The sequence below is a fragment of the Rattus norvegicus genome, chromosome 16, assembly GCF_021556685.1.
Source record: "Rattus norvegicus strain SHRSP/BbbUtx chromosome 16, alternate assembly SHRSP_T2T, whole genome shotgun sequence".
NCBI lineage: Eukaryota > Metazoa > Chordata > Mammalia > Rodentia > Muridae > Rattus > Rattus norvegicus.
In genome coordinates, this window is record NC_141549.1 from 41,894,747 (window position 1) to 41,909,594 (window position 14,848).

General features: G+C 41.0%; 1 protein-coding gene, 1 long non-coding RNA gene and 1 pseudogene across 19 annotated transcripts in view; 2 read left to right on the forward strand and 1 right to left on the reverse strand.

The window, feature by feature from the left end:
* Erich1 (glutamate-rich 1) overlaps nucleotides 1-14,848 on the forward strand; it is a gene marked incomplete at its 5' end in the record, with an annotated part of 52,793,804 nt that overhangs the window by 11,024,187 nt on the left and 41,754,769 nt on the right.
* The window catches only part of Rcn1-ps15 (reticulocalbin 1, pseudogene 15), an 88,867-nt gene that overhangs the window by 5,043 nt on the left and 68,976 nt on the right, over nucleotides 1-14,848 (reverse strand). For 3 of the 19 annotated variants that reach the window (XR_015639869.1, XR_015639868.1, XR_015639865.1), the window contains 3 exons: nucleotides 896-1,062; nucleotides 705-825; nucleotides 87-270 (listed from right to left, as the gene is read on the reverse strand). The exons of 2 other annotated variants lie outside the window; for them this stretch is intronic. This is a non-coding gene — a long non-coding RNA (reticulocalbin 1, pseudogene 15). Of the gene's footprint in view, nucleotides 1-86; nucleotides 271-704; nucleotides 826-895; nucleotides 1,063-2,438; nucleotides 2,573-3,290; nucleotides 3,498-5,930; nucleotides 6,037-14,848 lie in introns of those variants that run through there. 14 more of the 19 variants (XR_015639866.1, XR_015639867.1, XR_015639871.1 and 11 more) reach the window with 11 other exon arrangements.
* Pcbp4-ps3 (poly(rC) binding protein 4, pseudogene 3) lies at nucleotides 8,290-9,259 on the forward strand (annotated as a pseudogene).

A 14,848-nucleotide genomic window follows, 5' to 3' on the forward strand; every position in this document is an offset into this window, starting at 1 on the left:
ATGGATCAATCAATAGACAGTTACATTGGTTTGTCTATGTTTATGGTAAGACATGAGGACAACCTGACGCTGTGGACTAATCCTACCTGCTGTTGCTTGGCACTGGGGACATAGATGTCCATTCTGGCTTCTTCACAGAACCTCTTTGCCTCCACATAGGATACTGGCAGTTTAGTCTGCTCCACCAGCAGTTCTCTGTTCTCATTCAGCAAAATCTTTATATTGTTCTTCAATTGAGTTTGTTCATGGAGAAGCTGGGAGTGCCAAATGCTGAACCACAAACAAAAAATGGTAAATCCCGGCCAGCTTCTATTTGCCTGTCACTCTTACAAGTACAATCATCCCTTCAAGGGTCCTCATCCCCAGACATCCCCAGAATAGAGCCACAGTATAAAAGTTAGCACCAATTACAGGACGTCAAGTCCAGAATCCACATTCCACATGAATCAAAGTACTTCGGAAAATCCTGACACTACGGCAGTTTATATAAATCAAAGAAGAAGAAATGGTCCATATGGGTGGTTATATGTTCATGGTATGCTAGAACCATCTGCAGGTAGTGGGAAAATCCCCTCTGAGGGGTGGTTGGAGACCCAATAGCTATACAATCTTTCCATGTGTTTCTCATGGATCACAGATCTTTAAATCTCCTGTCAGAGTCCTAGAGGTTCAGGGTTGATTGATATTCCCATCATGGTTCAAACCTTTTCTCTCTAGAGGATCCTTAATAGGGAAGATAACAATTGGAGTGTCTTCACTCTTCACATGTAGGACAACTGAATCCAAGAGTTATGTATCCAAGACCCTTCCCAGGAGGCAGGCTTCCTGTTAAGAGTCAGAAACTTCAGAGCTGTGACTTTAGTTCAAAGTCATATAGGAGAGAAACATTCCCTACCTAGTGCTGAGTTCTCATCTCTGTCAGTGTCTCAGCGGTAGGAACTGTTCACTTCTATGAGCTCCTTGTACCTCTCCATGGCATCACTTACTGAGTCGGTCACCATTTGCTTAGCCATCATTCTCATCTCATGTTCAGATTGACATATTGCCAATTCAACATCCAGCCTGTGTTAGGGCATGGCCCAAGGAACAAATAACCATGTGAACTCATGATTTCAGAATTAGGTGAAATGTAAAAAACAAAACAAAACAAAACAAAAAAAATCAAATTTAAGAAATGAGGGGGAGGGAAGAATGTGGCAAACACAAAGACCAGAGCAAAAACACAACAGTGAGATTCCAACAACAATTCTTTCAAGGAAATATTTCTATGGAAATCAGCAAACATTTATTTTGAAATAAGGACTCTTTGAAAGGCTGTGGAGATATGGTTCTGCAAAGACACTCTGTACTAGAGTGGGTGGAGACTGTGAAATGCCTGTTTGGGAATAACAAATGTCCAGAATTTGTTACCACATTCACCATTTCTAGGTCACAATAAACGGGCCCTTGATAGCTAAAATAAAATAAAATAAATAAAATAAAAAAATAAGTAAAGTTCAAATCAGGCAAAAAAAAAGATTATGTGAAATCAGACTATTGACTGGATTACTTAAACCCAGTTTATACCACATACTTGCTCCTTTGAACTGGGTCCTATTTGTGCTGATTAAACTTATTATCCTGGGCACAGGACAACAGAGCCAGGTTACCAATTGAAAGTAGCTGACTTTCAAGAGTTGGCCAGGTAAGCATGAAGGCATTGACTAGTTCTATAAGAAGTTTCCTCTAGTCTGTGCCACAGCCTTGGGTCCAACAGATAGTTGTGATGACATTTCTTTCGTTTTGAAAGCAGGGATTCTCAAACCTTGTTTCCTATTGTTACATGAATTCCCAGAGGGCATAATTACTTTGACAGGGGGGAGGATTTGTAACCCCTCCTTCGGTCAGGAGAGTCCTAATTACCACCAAAGTAAATAGAAAGTATGAAGTGCTCTGTTGATCCATGTGGTCTTCCACACCATCATGACCTGCAAACTGTCCATCAAACAAATCCTTAGATCCCATCAAACTCCCCAGACTCCCTGACTGTGAGCATAAAACCCACAAATACTTTCATATACATACATACCTACCCATATACAAACACAATTAGGATGTCAATTACATCAATGGAGGTGCCATAGAATCTGTGTATAATGAACAAAATCAGAGTAAAAGAGTGATGACATGCAGGCATTTCATTCCCTCACTTAGATGCAGCAAGTGTGACCAGATCCTTCCAACTATTGACAGAACCAATGCTAATCCAAGGAGATCAGGGTCAAGTACAAAGGAGGTTGACCCTATACACAGAGCACCTACATTATCTCACAAGCCAATGGCTGCCAAGGCTCCTCAAAATGCAGAATGAGAGGTGAAACTCTCTCGTGATATGAGGAAATCTTGGGTTAGCAGAGAGAGAGAACAACACTGAACAGGTTACTGGGCATAATAACTACCTGTAGTCCCAATCATCATAGATATTAAAGTCCAGGATTTGATAAAGTTCATCCCTCTCAAATTTACACTTCTGGATTTCAAATTTGAGTTCCTCCAGTTCCTTTAGACACTTCTCTTGCTTACTGATGACATCCTGTAGATAGATGAACCCAAGTGAATTTGCATATTTGATGGCCCATGGGAGGAAAAGATCATTCTGAATCCCAAAAGGAGGTTGAGGAAGAGGAAATGGTAGAGACTGGGTGAATCCCTGAAAGAGCAGAAAAGCTTTCTTGAAGCTGGATTCTTAAGCTATGTCCCTCTTCCCAACCTCTAATGCCACACACGTGCCACACTGACTATTACAGGACTCCTCACCCTGAACAGTAAATCCTGACACAGACAAACATCTGGGACATTGTTATCTCATATCAGATGCAGTGCAGATAAATCCTGGAGTTCATAATGATTAGCACCATCAAGCTCTAATCATGTGTGTCCCAGCCCAAAGTGTCTGAGAACTCAATTCATTTCTAGGGGTGCATCCTTCCTTGTTCTTGTCATCAGAGACTTATGTAACCTACAGTAATCTAGAGGATGAAGTGCTTCAACTCCCAACCATGAATGGTCACATTGTTAATCTCACAGTGCTTCCTCCTGCCATTCATTGACACTCACAATTAAAAAGCTTCCAGAAAAGAAACTGAAGGCTTACCAATTTCTGGCTTTCTCTCAAATTAATGATCAGGAACTCCTGACTCTTGGTTTGCCTTTGAGAAATCCCAATGCTCCTGCTTGTAAGGCCTAGTCTTAGAAGGCACATCTCAAACCTACCTCCTCGAGGAAGTTCCCCAACTCTGCCCAGGACTCACCAAGCCTTCCCCAGAATGATTTCATCCTTCCTGTTTTACTAGAGAGGAGGTCATCTTCCTTCTGCCTTGGTGTGGTCTCTCCTTGATCTCCACTTTCCTTCTGAAATAGCCTGAGCAGCTGGCAAAACATGCCTGTTTGTGAACCCAAAGAGAACTGAAGGAATATCCCAAAGGCAGCTGGTGTCACCACAACACTGGTGACATCACAGAAGATTCTAGAGATCTTCTAGATACAATAGATTGTCCAATGAAGGACTTACTGATGATGTCACTGGGAAGTTCTATGGCCTACCTGCTAACTAACTAACCCCAAATGGATCAATTTCTGTGGGGGCCCTATCCTCCAGTCTCTCATGTGTCACCAGGAATACCGTTTGGAAACCGCTATTCCAAAGCTAGACATTTCTCTCTGCTTCACTATAAGTCATCAATGCTTTTGTTGGGGAGAGTTGCTTACAACCCTGAATTGGATAACAGATTTTTCTTAGCACCCAAATCTCTAGGGACCATGGATGAGGGAGTTTTTTTCTTAAAAATAAATCTACCACCCGAGAAAATGCCTGTGACATACATTTCGATTCATAAGGTTTTCCCTTTTTTTGGATGCCAATATCTTTCTTCTATACCTTTCATTGTATAAAACCTGGAAATATTTGCTTACTGTGCAGTCCTTGACAGCTGACATTGTTTCCATTTACACATACAAGTATTTCACAAAATCACTGTTGTATAGTCCTAATTTTTGCAATAAAAACTTTTTCTTGGGAACATAGGGCATATATAAAATAATAAATTTCTGTACCTTTTATAATAAGTTGAAAATTCTCCCTTTCTCAAATGTAACAAGACAATTAAATTGGACATCAGTGAGCCAACAGCAACCTGGACCTTGTGTTAGCACATCGTAACCACATAGCCATCCCTTCTCCAATATCATTCTTCCTGAATTTCCAACTCCAATCATGAGGATATTGGGGGCTGCACTGTGATCTTTTTACTCATAGCAAACATAAAAATCAGGAAGATGGGCAGGGAGTGGAATGGCCTAAGTTTAGGCTAAACCTCAATTTTAATGTGTCCATAAGTTCAGGAGGGAGTCCATTTGGCATTGTCATCTGTGGCTTCTGTGTTCTTATCCTGGGTGTAGTCAATCTGTGCTACAATGCCACCTAACCTCACAGATGTCAGAGTGAAAATCATGTATGACTTTTCTGGGAAGAACTCTGCCTTTAACTACCATCTGGAGTTATACAACATCATTATGCAAAGCTCAGAAGAGAGGGATGGAGATTGTGGAGGCCTTGAAGAAGTTGAGGATCTTTTCTGATTTAGGCACATATATTTCCTGTGCAATTTTTCCCTTGCTCTTTCACTAATGATGGTTGACTTCATTCCTGGCCTGAAGTAAACTGGATTCCATGGTTTTAGATTAAGGAAGTTTCTACTTTTGAGATGACAGACCCACCAAGGGATCCCACTGCATACTGGCTCCTATTCCCAAGGAAGTTGTTCCTGCAGAATCACAGCATGGGGGCAGCAACACAGGACATCTCCAAGCTTTCTCTCCTGCAACTGCTGGAACTGTAATAGAGCTGTTTGTCTGTTTGATTGTTTGCTTTTTATTGGAAATACCTACAGTGCTTATCAGAGTTGATACATGCCTTTAATCCAGCACCCACAAGGTTCTTTTTGTTTTTATTTTTTGTTTTTTCGTTTTCGTTTTTGTTTGTTGTTGTTGTTTGTTTTTTATTTTTTTTGTAATTGTTGTCATAATTCCTGTTGTTTTCTTTTTTAATTCCCTCTACCTATTTGGTCTGTTCTTTGAATGTTATGCCCATGGTCTGCTCATTCCTATTATTCATGTCAATGATTTTATTCTTACCGTCCACACCACAGATCATCACATTATTTACTTTGAAATAAGGAAAACAAGCAGAAAGAAGAGAGTTAACTTGCATGGTCTCAGGTAACCAACACATCATGAGTGTAGGATGGTATCCCAATCTTTTGGATTACTTAAGCTCCTGTTTTTGAGATGACAGGCCTCTGCAGAAGTCTTCAGTTGGGTGGCAGAGTGCCTGGAATGGCTGAAAAAAATGGCTGTCACCTGAAGGTGAAGGTTGGCCCTTCAGTGCCTCTGTAGCCTGAGGCAGAGATCTGCCAGAAATAGGAGAGCACTTGGCCAGAGCTGCTAGGGGACTGTGCTTTGTATGAGCCTTGAGACCTGGATGAGCAGAGGCCTCCAGAGTCCTTATAAAGGGAATCAGAGCCACAAAGATGTGAGGGGAAGAATGGATCTTTGATCTGCAAGTTCTCCATTTCATTTATCTTTGCTATGTACATAGTATATATAAATGACAAGGGCATCCTACTTCATCACATCTAGTCTCTGTAGATGTTAAAGAGTTTGCTAGTATAAACATACTAGAGTTAGTACAGCAATACATCATGTCCCATTTTGTTAAAGAAGTTTATTTTATTTTTATTTATATATATTTTTCTTAGTGACTTTACATGCTGATCACTGCCCCCTTATACCTAATTACTCTCTCCCACAATCCTTCCTCAATTCTCCTGGCTCATTCTTCTCTGAGTGTATGAGGGCCAGCTATCTCAGTACTTCCACCAAAGCCAATTTACCTTTCCTGGGGGCATTGCTGAGGATGCTGGTAATGGATGCCTTGGACTTCATACTCCACTTTGCTGGCTTTGAGAAGTTGGTGCACAACTGTCTGTGAACTTGGAACTTCATCCAGATGGTACAGAAGAAGCAATTGTTAATATTCTTGACAGTATATTTCAATCAAACCTATTCCTACTAATATCCTACAATGACAAAAGTAATGGGACTATACACATCTATTCCAGGAGTTTCCAGTTCTGAGAGCAGCATAGTAGAAACCCTCAAAGCTGGCAAAGTTAAGTGAGGTCACACAGAGGAACTAAGAGCAGACTTCTGCTTTCCTAGAGGACCTCCTAAGGACTTATCATATCTATACACCCATAGCTCCATATGCACTGGACACCAGACAGTTGTTCAACGCTCATTGCTTTTTTCACTCAGTTTGCTAGAAATATTAGAAATCTCAAAAGTTAGAGAAATTTGAACATATGAATAGGTCCCAGGAATTAGTGTAAGTTCAAAACTTCTGTGACAAGAAAGAACTGATTGAGAATCCAAGAGACAAGCTGCTCTGGATATGTCTCTCAGGAGAGATCTAAATCCAGTCCCTTTTACAATGCAGTTTAGCTTCATCAAACGTGCCCAGTTTTGGTGGATATACATACGTACATACATATATACATATATATATACATATATATATATACATATATATATATATACATGCACACATACATATATACATACATAGTTACATATATACATATGTACATATATACATACATATGTATGTGTATATATATATATATGTATATATATATATATATATGGGGGGGGCACATGTAGGGCAGGTACTGAAAGGCTGTTCCTTCAGTCTTTGCTCTAAACTTTTACTCCATATCCCATCCTATGGATATTTTTGTTCCCTCTTTAAGAAGGTGTGGGAGCATCCTCATTTTGTTTATCATTCTTCTTGAGCTTGCTGAGGTCTACAGATTGCATCTTGGGTAATTCCAGCTTTTGAGCTAATATCCACTTATCAATGCATGCATACCAAGTGGATTTTTCTGTGATTTGGTTATCTCACTCAGGATATTTTCTAGTTTATTCCATTTGCCTGTGAATTTCATGAATCATCTCCATTATGTAGATGTACCACATTTTTTGAATGCATTCCTCTGTTGAAGGGCATCTGGGTTCTTTCCAGCTTCTGGCTATTATGAATAAGGCTGCTATGAACATAGTGGAGCATGTGTCTTTGTTGTATGTTGGAGCATCTTTTGGGTCTATGCTCAGGACAGGTATAGCTGTGTGCTCAGATAGTGGAATGTCCAATTTTCTGAGGAACGTCCAGACTGATTTCCAGAATGGTTGTACCAGTCTGCAATCCCAGCAACAATGGAGGAGTATTCTTCCTCCTCATCCTCGACAGCATCTGTCGTCACCTGAGTTTTTGATCTTAGCCATTCTGACTGGTGTGAGGTGGAATCTCAGGGTTGTTTTGATTTGTATTTCCCTGGTGACTAAGAATGTTGAACATTTTCTTTAGGTGCCTTTCGGCCATTCAATATTCCTCAGCTGAGAATGTTTTGTTTAGCTCTGTATCCTATTTTTAACAGGGTTATTTGGCTCTCTGGAGTCTAACTTCTTGAGTTCTGTGTATATTTTGGATATTAGTCCTCTATTAGATGTAGGATTGGTAAAGATTTTTTCCCATTCTATTGGTTGCCATTTTTGTCCTATTGACAGTGTCCTTTGCCTTACAGAAGCTTTGCAGTTTTATGAGGTCACATTTGTCAATTCTTGATCTTAGAGCATAAGCCATTGGTGTTTTGTGCAGGAAATTTTCCCCAGTGCCCATGTGTTCGAGACTCTTTCCCACTTTTTTCTATTAGTTTGAGTGTTTCTGGTTTGATGTAGGTCCTTGATCCACTGGGACTTAAGCTTTGTACAGCATGATAATAATGGTTCGATTTGCATTCTTTTACATGCTGACCTCCAGCTGAACCAGCACCATTTGTTGAAAATGCTATCAGGCCATTCAATATTCCTCAGCTGAGAATGTTTTGTTTAGCTCTGTATCCTATTGTTGAAAAGGCAGTCAGGACTGAGATGAAATCTGCAGAGAGCTCAGAGAGCTCAGCAGAAGAGCTGGGGGGAAAGGACAAGCCTAGTGAGAGACACACAGGGAAGTTCCTGGGCCCCTGCTGATGTCACTTGCAGTTGTGAGTGGCCACCTTTCCCAGAGACAATGTAGGATTGAGTGGCCCAGCCACCTTGCCTCTGCAGCCACTGCAGAACAGCCCCAGCAAGAGCCAGCTGAACCACAGCATGGACACACTCCCAGGCCACTGTGGCCCAGCCCTGCCTGACAGGATGAGCAGTTCAGATGTGGGGGCTGGAGGAGGAACCAGAACTTAGTATCACCCTCACCCATCGGATGCTGATGCATGGGAAGGAGGTGGGCAGCATCATTGGGAAGAAGGGAGAGAATGTAAAGTGAATCCCGGAACATAGCAGTGCCAGGATCACCATCTCCAAGGTCTCCTCCCCTGAGCGAATTACTACCATCACTGGCTCCACAGCTGCTGTCTTCCATGCAGTTTCCATGATGACCTTCAAGCTGGATGAGGATCTTTGTGCTGCTCCTGCAAATGGTGGCAGTGTCTCCAGACCTCCAGTGACCTTGCACCTTGTCATCGATGCCAGCCAGTGTGAATCACTGATTGGGAATGCAGGTACCAAAATCAAGGAGATCCGAGAGACAATAGGAGCCCAGGTGCAGGTGGCAGGGGACCTGCTTCCAAATTCCACAGAGTGTGCTGTCACTGTGTCTGGGGTGCCTGAAGCCATCATCTTGTTTGTGTTTCAGATCTGTGCTGTTTTCCTGGATTCCCCTAGGTACTGTTCTCTCCACTAACCAGGGTTTCTCTATCCAGGGTCAGCATGGAGCAGTGACCCCTGCAGAGGTCACCAAGATCCAGCAGATCTCAGGCCATGCAGGCCTTTGCATCACCCAGTGTGGTGCCAGGACTGGATCCCAGAACACAGACCAGCTTGCAGTAGTTTCTGGTTCCCAATGATCTGATTGGCTGTGTGATCTGGCGCCAGGGCAGCAAGATCAGCGAGATCCGGCAGATGTCAGGAGCACACATAAAGATCGGGAACAAAGCAGAGGGTGCTGAGGAGCGTCATGTGACCATCACTGGCTCACGGGTCTCCAATGCCCTGGCTCAGTACGTCATCACTGCTTGGACCACCGCCAGGCTTGGCGGCCTACACTGCCAAAATGGCAGCGGCCAATAGGAACAAGAAAGCTGAAAGGCAGAAATTCTCCCCCTACTGAGGCACAGGTGAGGCCAGGCAGGACCGCCAGCAGGGGCTGCCTCTACATCCTATCTGCCCAAGGAGACTCCACCACAGGGTCTCAAGCGCCAGTAATGCCAGACGCATGGATGCACCCCCTATCCTGCCGGGTCTTTGGAGATCCTCCTCAGAGAGGGGACAGTTTCTGGCCCAGGGTTCTAGGATTTTGGCAGCCCCAGAGAAGGGGCTCCACCCCTTCAGACCTATGCTTGGATGCAGGGAGTGGCTGGGGCCTCCCCAGTGCAGTGCGTGGGAGGGGCTACACCATCCTGTCCATCCCTTAGGGCTTCTTCCTGCTGCCCCAGTGGGAATTGAAGGAGAGTGAAGGGTGGCTGGGGCCAAGCTTCTCTTCATCCCCTGAAGATACTGCTGCTTGCACTGATACCCTTTTGACTGGAATAGACAGGCTGGGCTGGTTGGGGGTTTGGGGGTGGAGGCAACCCTAAGAGAGGGCTCTGCCTATAGCAGAGGGTGCGGCCTGGGGGCAGGGACCCAGTTCTCAGCAGCAGACACTCTGTGCAGTTCTTTCAATCCCCATTTTTGAATAAATATTCTCAGTGACAAAAAGGGGGGGGGGAGAGAAAAGAAAATGCTATCTTTCTTTCATAGGATGGTTTTAGATCCTTTGTCAAAGATCAAGTGACCATAGGTATGTGAGTTCAATTCTGGGTCTTCAATTCTGTTCCACTGATCTATCTGCCTTTCTCTGTACCAATACCATACAGTTTTTCTGACTATTGCTCTGTAATACTGCTTGAGGTCAGGGATGGTGATTCCCCCAAAAGTTCTTTTATTCTTGAGTATACTTTTTGCTGTCGTGTGTTTTAGGTTATTCCAAATGAATTTGCAAATTACTCTATCTCTATAAAGAATTGAGTAGGAATTTTGATGGGGATGGCATTGAATCCATAGATTGCTTTTGGCAAAATGGCCAGTTTTTACCATATTCATCCTGCCAATCCATGAGCATGTGAGATCTTTCCATCTTCTGAGATCTTCTTCATTTTCTTTCTTCAGAGACTTGAAGTTCTTGTCATACAGCTCTTTCACTTGCTTGGTTAAAATCACACCATGATATTTTATATTATTTGGGACTATTGTGAAAGGTATCATTTCCCTAATTTCTTTCTCAGCCTGTTTATCCTTTGAGTAGTGGGAAGCTACTGATTTGTTGGAGTTAATTTTATAAGCTGACAGTTTGCTGAACTTGTTGATCGGGTTAAGTAATTCTCTGGTGGAACTTTTGGGGTCATTTAAGTATATTACCTTTTATCTTCAAATATTGATATTTTGACTTCTTCCCTTCCAATCTGTGTCACTTTGACCTTTCGTTGTCTGATTGCTTTGTAAAGGATTTCAAGTACTATAATGAATAAGTAAGGAGAGAGTGGGCAGCCTTGTCTAGTCCCTGATTTTAGTGGTATTACTTCAGGTTTCTCTCCATTTAGTTTGATGTTAGCTACTGGTTTATTGTGTATTGCTTTTACTATTTCTGGATATGAACCTTGAATTCATGTTCTTTCCAGGATTTTTAACATGAAGGGGTGTTGCATTATGTCAAATGCTTTCTCAACATCTAATGAAATATTCATGTGGTTCTTATCTTTGCGTTTGTTTATATAGTGGATTACATTGATGAATTTCCATATATTAAACCATCCCTGAATCCCTGGGATGAAGCCTACCTGATCATGATGGATGACCATTTTGATGTGTTCTTGGATTTTGTTTTCAAGAATTTTATTGAGTATTTTTGCATGAGTATTCATAAAGGAAATTGGTCTGAAGTTCTGTTTCTTGGGTCTTTGTGTGATTGAGGTATAAGAGAAATTGTGAATTCAGAGAAGGTATTTTGTAGTGCTCTGTCTGTGTCTGTTTTGCGGAATAGTTTGAACAGTATTGGTATGACGTCTTCTATGAAGGTCTGATAGAATTCTGCACTAAACCCATCTGGTCCTGGGTCTTTTTGGATGGGAGACTTTTAATAACTGCTTCTATTTCGTTAGGAGCTATGGGGTAGATGGTTTATTTGTTTCTGATTTAACTTTGGTACCTGGTATCTGTCTAGAAAATTGCTCATTTCCTCCACATTTTCCAGTTTTGTTGAATATAGACATTTAAGGAAGTATCTGATGATGTTTTTAATTTCCTCATATTCTGGTGTTATGTCTCACTTTTCATTCCTGATTTTGTTAGTTTGGGTACTATCTCTGTGACCATTGGTTAGTCTGGCTAAGAGTTTATCTATCTTGGTGATTTTCTCAAAGAACCAGTTCCTGGTTTTGTTGGATATTTGTATAGTCCTTTTTGTTTCTACTTAGTTATTTCAGTCCTGAATTTGATTACTTCATTCCGTATACTCCTCTTGGGTTTATTTTTTTTTTCTAGAGCTTTTAGGTGTGCTGTCAAGCTGATGACAAATGCTCTCTGCTTTTTCTTTTTGCAGGCAGTCAGAGCTATGAGTTTTCTGTGTCCCATAAGTTTGGGTATGTTATATCTTCATTTCCATTAAATTCTAAGAAGTCTTTAATTTCTTTATTTCTTCCTTGATTGAGTTGTCATTGAGTAGAGGGTTGTTCAACTTCCATGTATATGTGGGCTTTCTGTTGTTTTTGTTCTTATTGAAGACCAGCCTTTGTCCGTGGTTAATCTGAAAGGATGCATGGGATTATTTCTCTCTTCCTGTACCTGTTGAGACCTGTTTTGTGACCGAATATAAGGTCAGTTTTGGAGAAGATGCCCTGAGGTGCTGAGAAGAAGGTATATTCTTTGGTTTTAGGGTGGAATGTTCTGTAAATTTCTGTTAAATCCATTTGGTTCATAACATCTGTCAGTTTCTCTATGTCTCTGTTTTATTTCTGTTTCCTTGATCTGTCCATCGATGAGAGTGGGGTGTTGAAATCTCCTACTATTATTGTGTGAGGTACAATGTGTGATTTGAGCTTTAGTAAGGTTTCCTTTATGAACGTAGGTGCCCTTGCATTTGGAGCATAGATATTTAGGATTGAGTTCATCTTGGTGGATTTTTCCTTTGATGAATATGAAGTGTCCTTCCTTACCTTTTTAATAACTTTTGGTTGAAACTCAATTTCATTTGCTATTAAGATGGCAACACCAGCTTTTTTCTTTGGGCCATTTGTTTGGAAACTTGTTTTGCAGCCATTTACTCTGAGGTAGTGTCTGTCTTTGTCTCTGAGGTTTCTTTCTTATATGTAGCAAAATGCTGTGTCCTGTTTACGTATCCAGTCTATAAGTCTATGTCTTTTTATTGGGGAATTAAGTCCATTGATGTTGAGAAATATTAAGGAATAGTGATTGTTGCTTCCTATTATTTTCGTTGTTAGAGGTGGAATTATGTTTGTGTGTCTTTCTTTTGGTTTCATTGCAAGGAAAGTATATTCTTGCTTTCTATATAGCATAGTTTTTTTTTTTCCTTGTGTTGGAGTTTCCCATCTCTTATCCTTTGTAGGACTGAATTTGTAGAAAGATATTGTGTAAATTTGGATTTGCCATGGAATATCTTGGTTTCTCCCTGTCTGTTAGGTGAGAGTTTTGCTGGACATAATAGCCTGGGCTGACATTTGTAGTCTCTTAGGGTCTATATGACATCTGTCCAGGATCTTCTGGCTTTCATATTCTCTGGTGAGAAACCTGCTTTAATTCTGATAGGTCTGCCTTTTATGTCACTTGACCTTTTTCCCTTACTGATTTTAATATTCTTTCTTTGTTTTGTGCATTTGGTGTTTTAACTATTTGACAGGAGGAATTTCTCTTGTGGTACAATCTATTTGGAGTTCTATGGGCTTCTTGTATGTTTATGGGCATCTCTTTCTTTAGGTTAGGAAGTTTTCTTCTATAATTTTGTTGAATATATTTACTGACCCTTTAAGTTGGGATTCTTCACTCTCTTATATACATATTATCCTAAGGTTTGATCTTCTCATTGCGTCCTGGACTTCCTGGATGTTTTGGGCTAGGAGCTTTTTGCATTCTAAATTATCTTTGATGGTTGTGTTGATGTTTTGTATGATATCTTCTGCCCCTGAGATTCTCTCTTCTATCTCTTGTATTCTGTTGGTAGTGCTTGAATCTATGATTCCTTGTCTCTTCCTTACGTTTGCTTTCTCCCATGTTGTCTCCCTTTGTGCGCTCTTTATTATTTCTATTTCCATTTTTAAATCCTAGGCTGTTTTGTTTAATTCCTTCACCTGTTTGATTGTGTTTTTCTGTAATTCTTTCAGACAGTTTTGTGTTTCATTTGTAAGGGCTTCTACTTGTTTACTTGTGTTGTCCTACCTTTATTTAAGGGACTTATTTATGTCCTTCTTAACATCCTCCATCATTATCATAAAATGTGATTTTAAATCTAAATCTTGCTTTTCTGGTGTGTTTGGATATCCAGTATTATCTTTCAAAAGAGAACTGGGCTCTAATGATGCCAAGTAGGCTCAGTTTCTGTTCCTACGTGTCCTGAGCTTGCCTCTAGCTGTTGGGCTGTCTCTGGTATTTGCTTGTTTTGATGTTTCTGAGAGTGGCTTGACCCTCTAGTAGGCTTCTGTGTCTGCACTCCTCTAGAACTGTTTTCCTATTTTCTTTCAGCCTTTTCTTAGAACACATGCTCAATATCAGGTGTTTAGGTACTCCTGGTGACTGTCTTACAACTCTAGGCACAGGCAGGAATGAGAAGGGTCTTGCCCCTGATTGCTCCTGGGTCCTTGCACGCAGGAGCACAGTTGGCACTAGGTGATTCCCTCTTGGGTATGGAATGTGGGTAGAGGGTAATCTCCTCTGATTTCTCAGGAGTGTCCACACTTCTGATGGTCCAGCTCTCTCCCCCATAGGATTTGAGTGCAGGGAACTCTGCTTCTTTGTATTAAAACAAAGCCAAACAAAACCACAAAGATGTGGGTTTATTGAGCACATTAGCAAGTCCAGACAGGAAAAATGCACAAAAGTATATGTACCAAGTAAAATAACAGCTCTAAATATAAAGAATTTGAAATACCATGGTTGGCTGACATAGGACAATATAACATTGAGTCCTTCAAGCCTTTACCACCATTTAACAGTGGCAACTAAAAAAACCCAAAATTTAATAATTCAAATACATAGTGATTATTTTGTACAGTGTCCCCACCAACCCCCTTGCGTTACTGAACACTTTCATGATTTCTTGTCCATTAATTAATTAATTAAGTAGGGGAAAAGTGTAGGAAATCATGCTGTAGCAATGTATCCTTTCAGAGACCTGCAATTTGTGAAGAGTTTAATGCGCTTAAGGGGAAATCCTACTGGAATAAATAGGGTTGGTTATTTTCCAGTAAATATGGAGTGAAAAATAATTTTGACCCCAATCTGAGGTATAATTTCAAGGTTTAGGGACACAATTCTATACATTTACAACTATAGCAATCACCCAGAACAACCACAGTAAGCCTGTGACTGTTGGCTAGATGTAGATGAGTGTCTTTCAAAGTTCATCATGATTTTTGGTAAGATCTTCCCTGTAATTGGTGACTTGGCTTCCCTCAAACATGTTCCAGTTGTCTAGAATCTCCTCCTTGGTTAG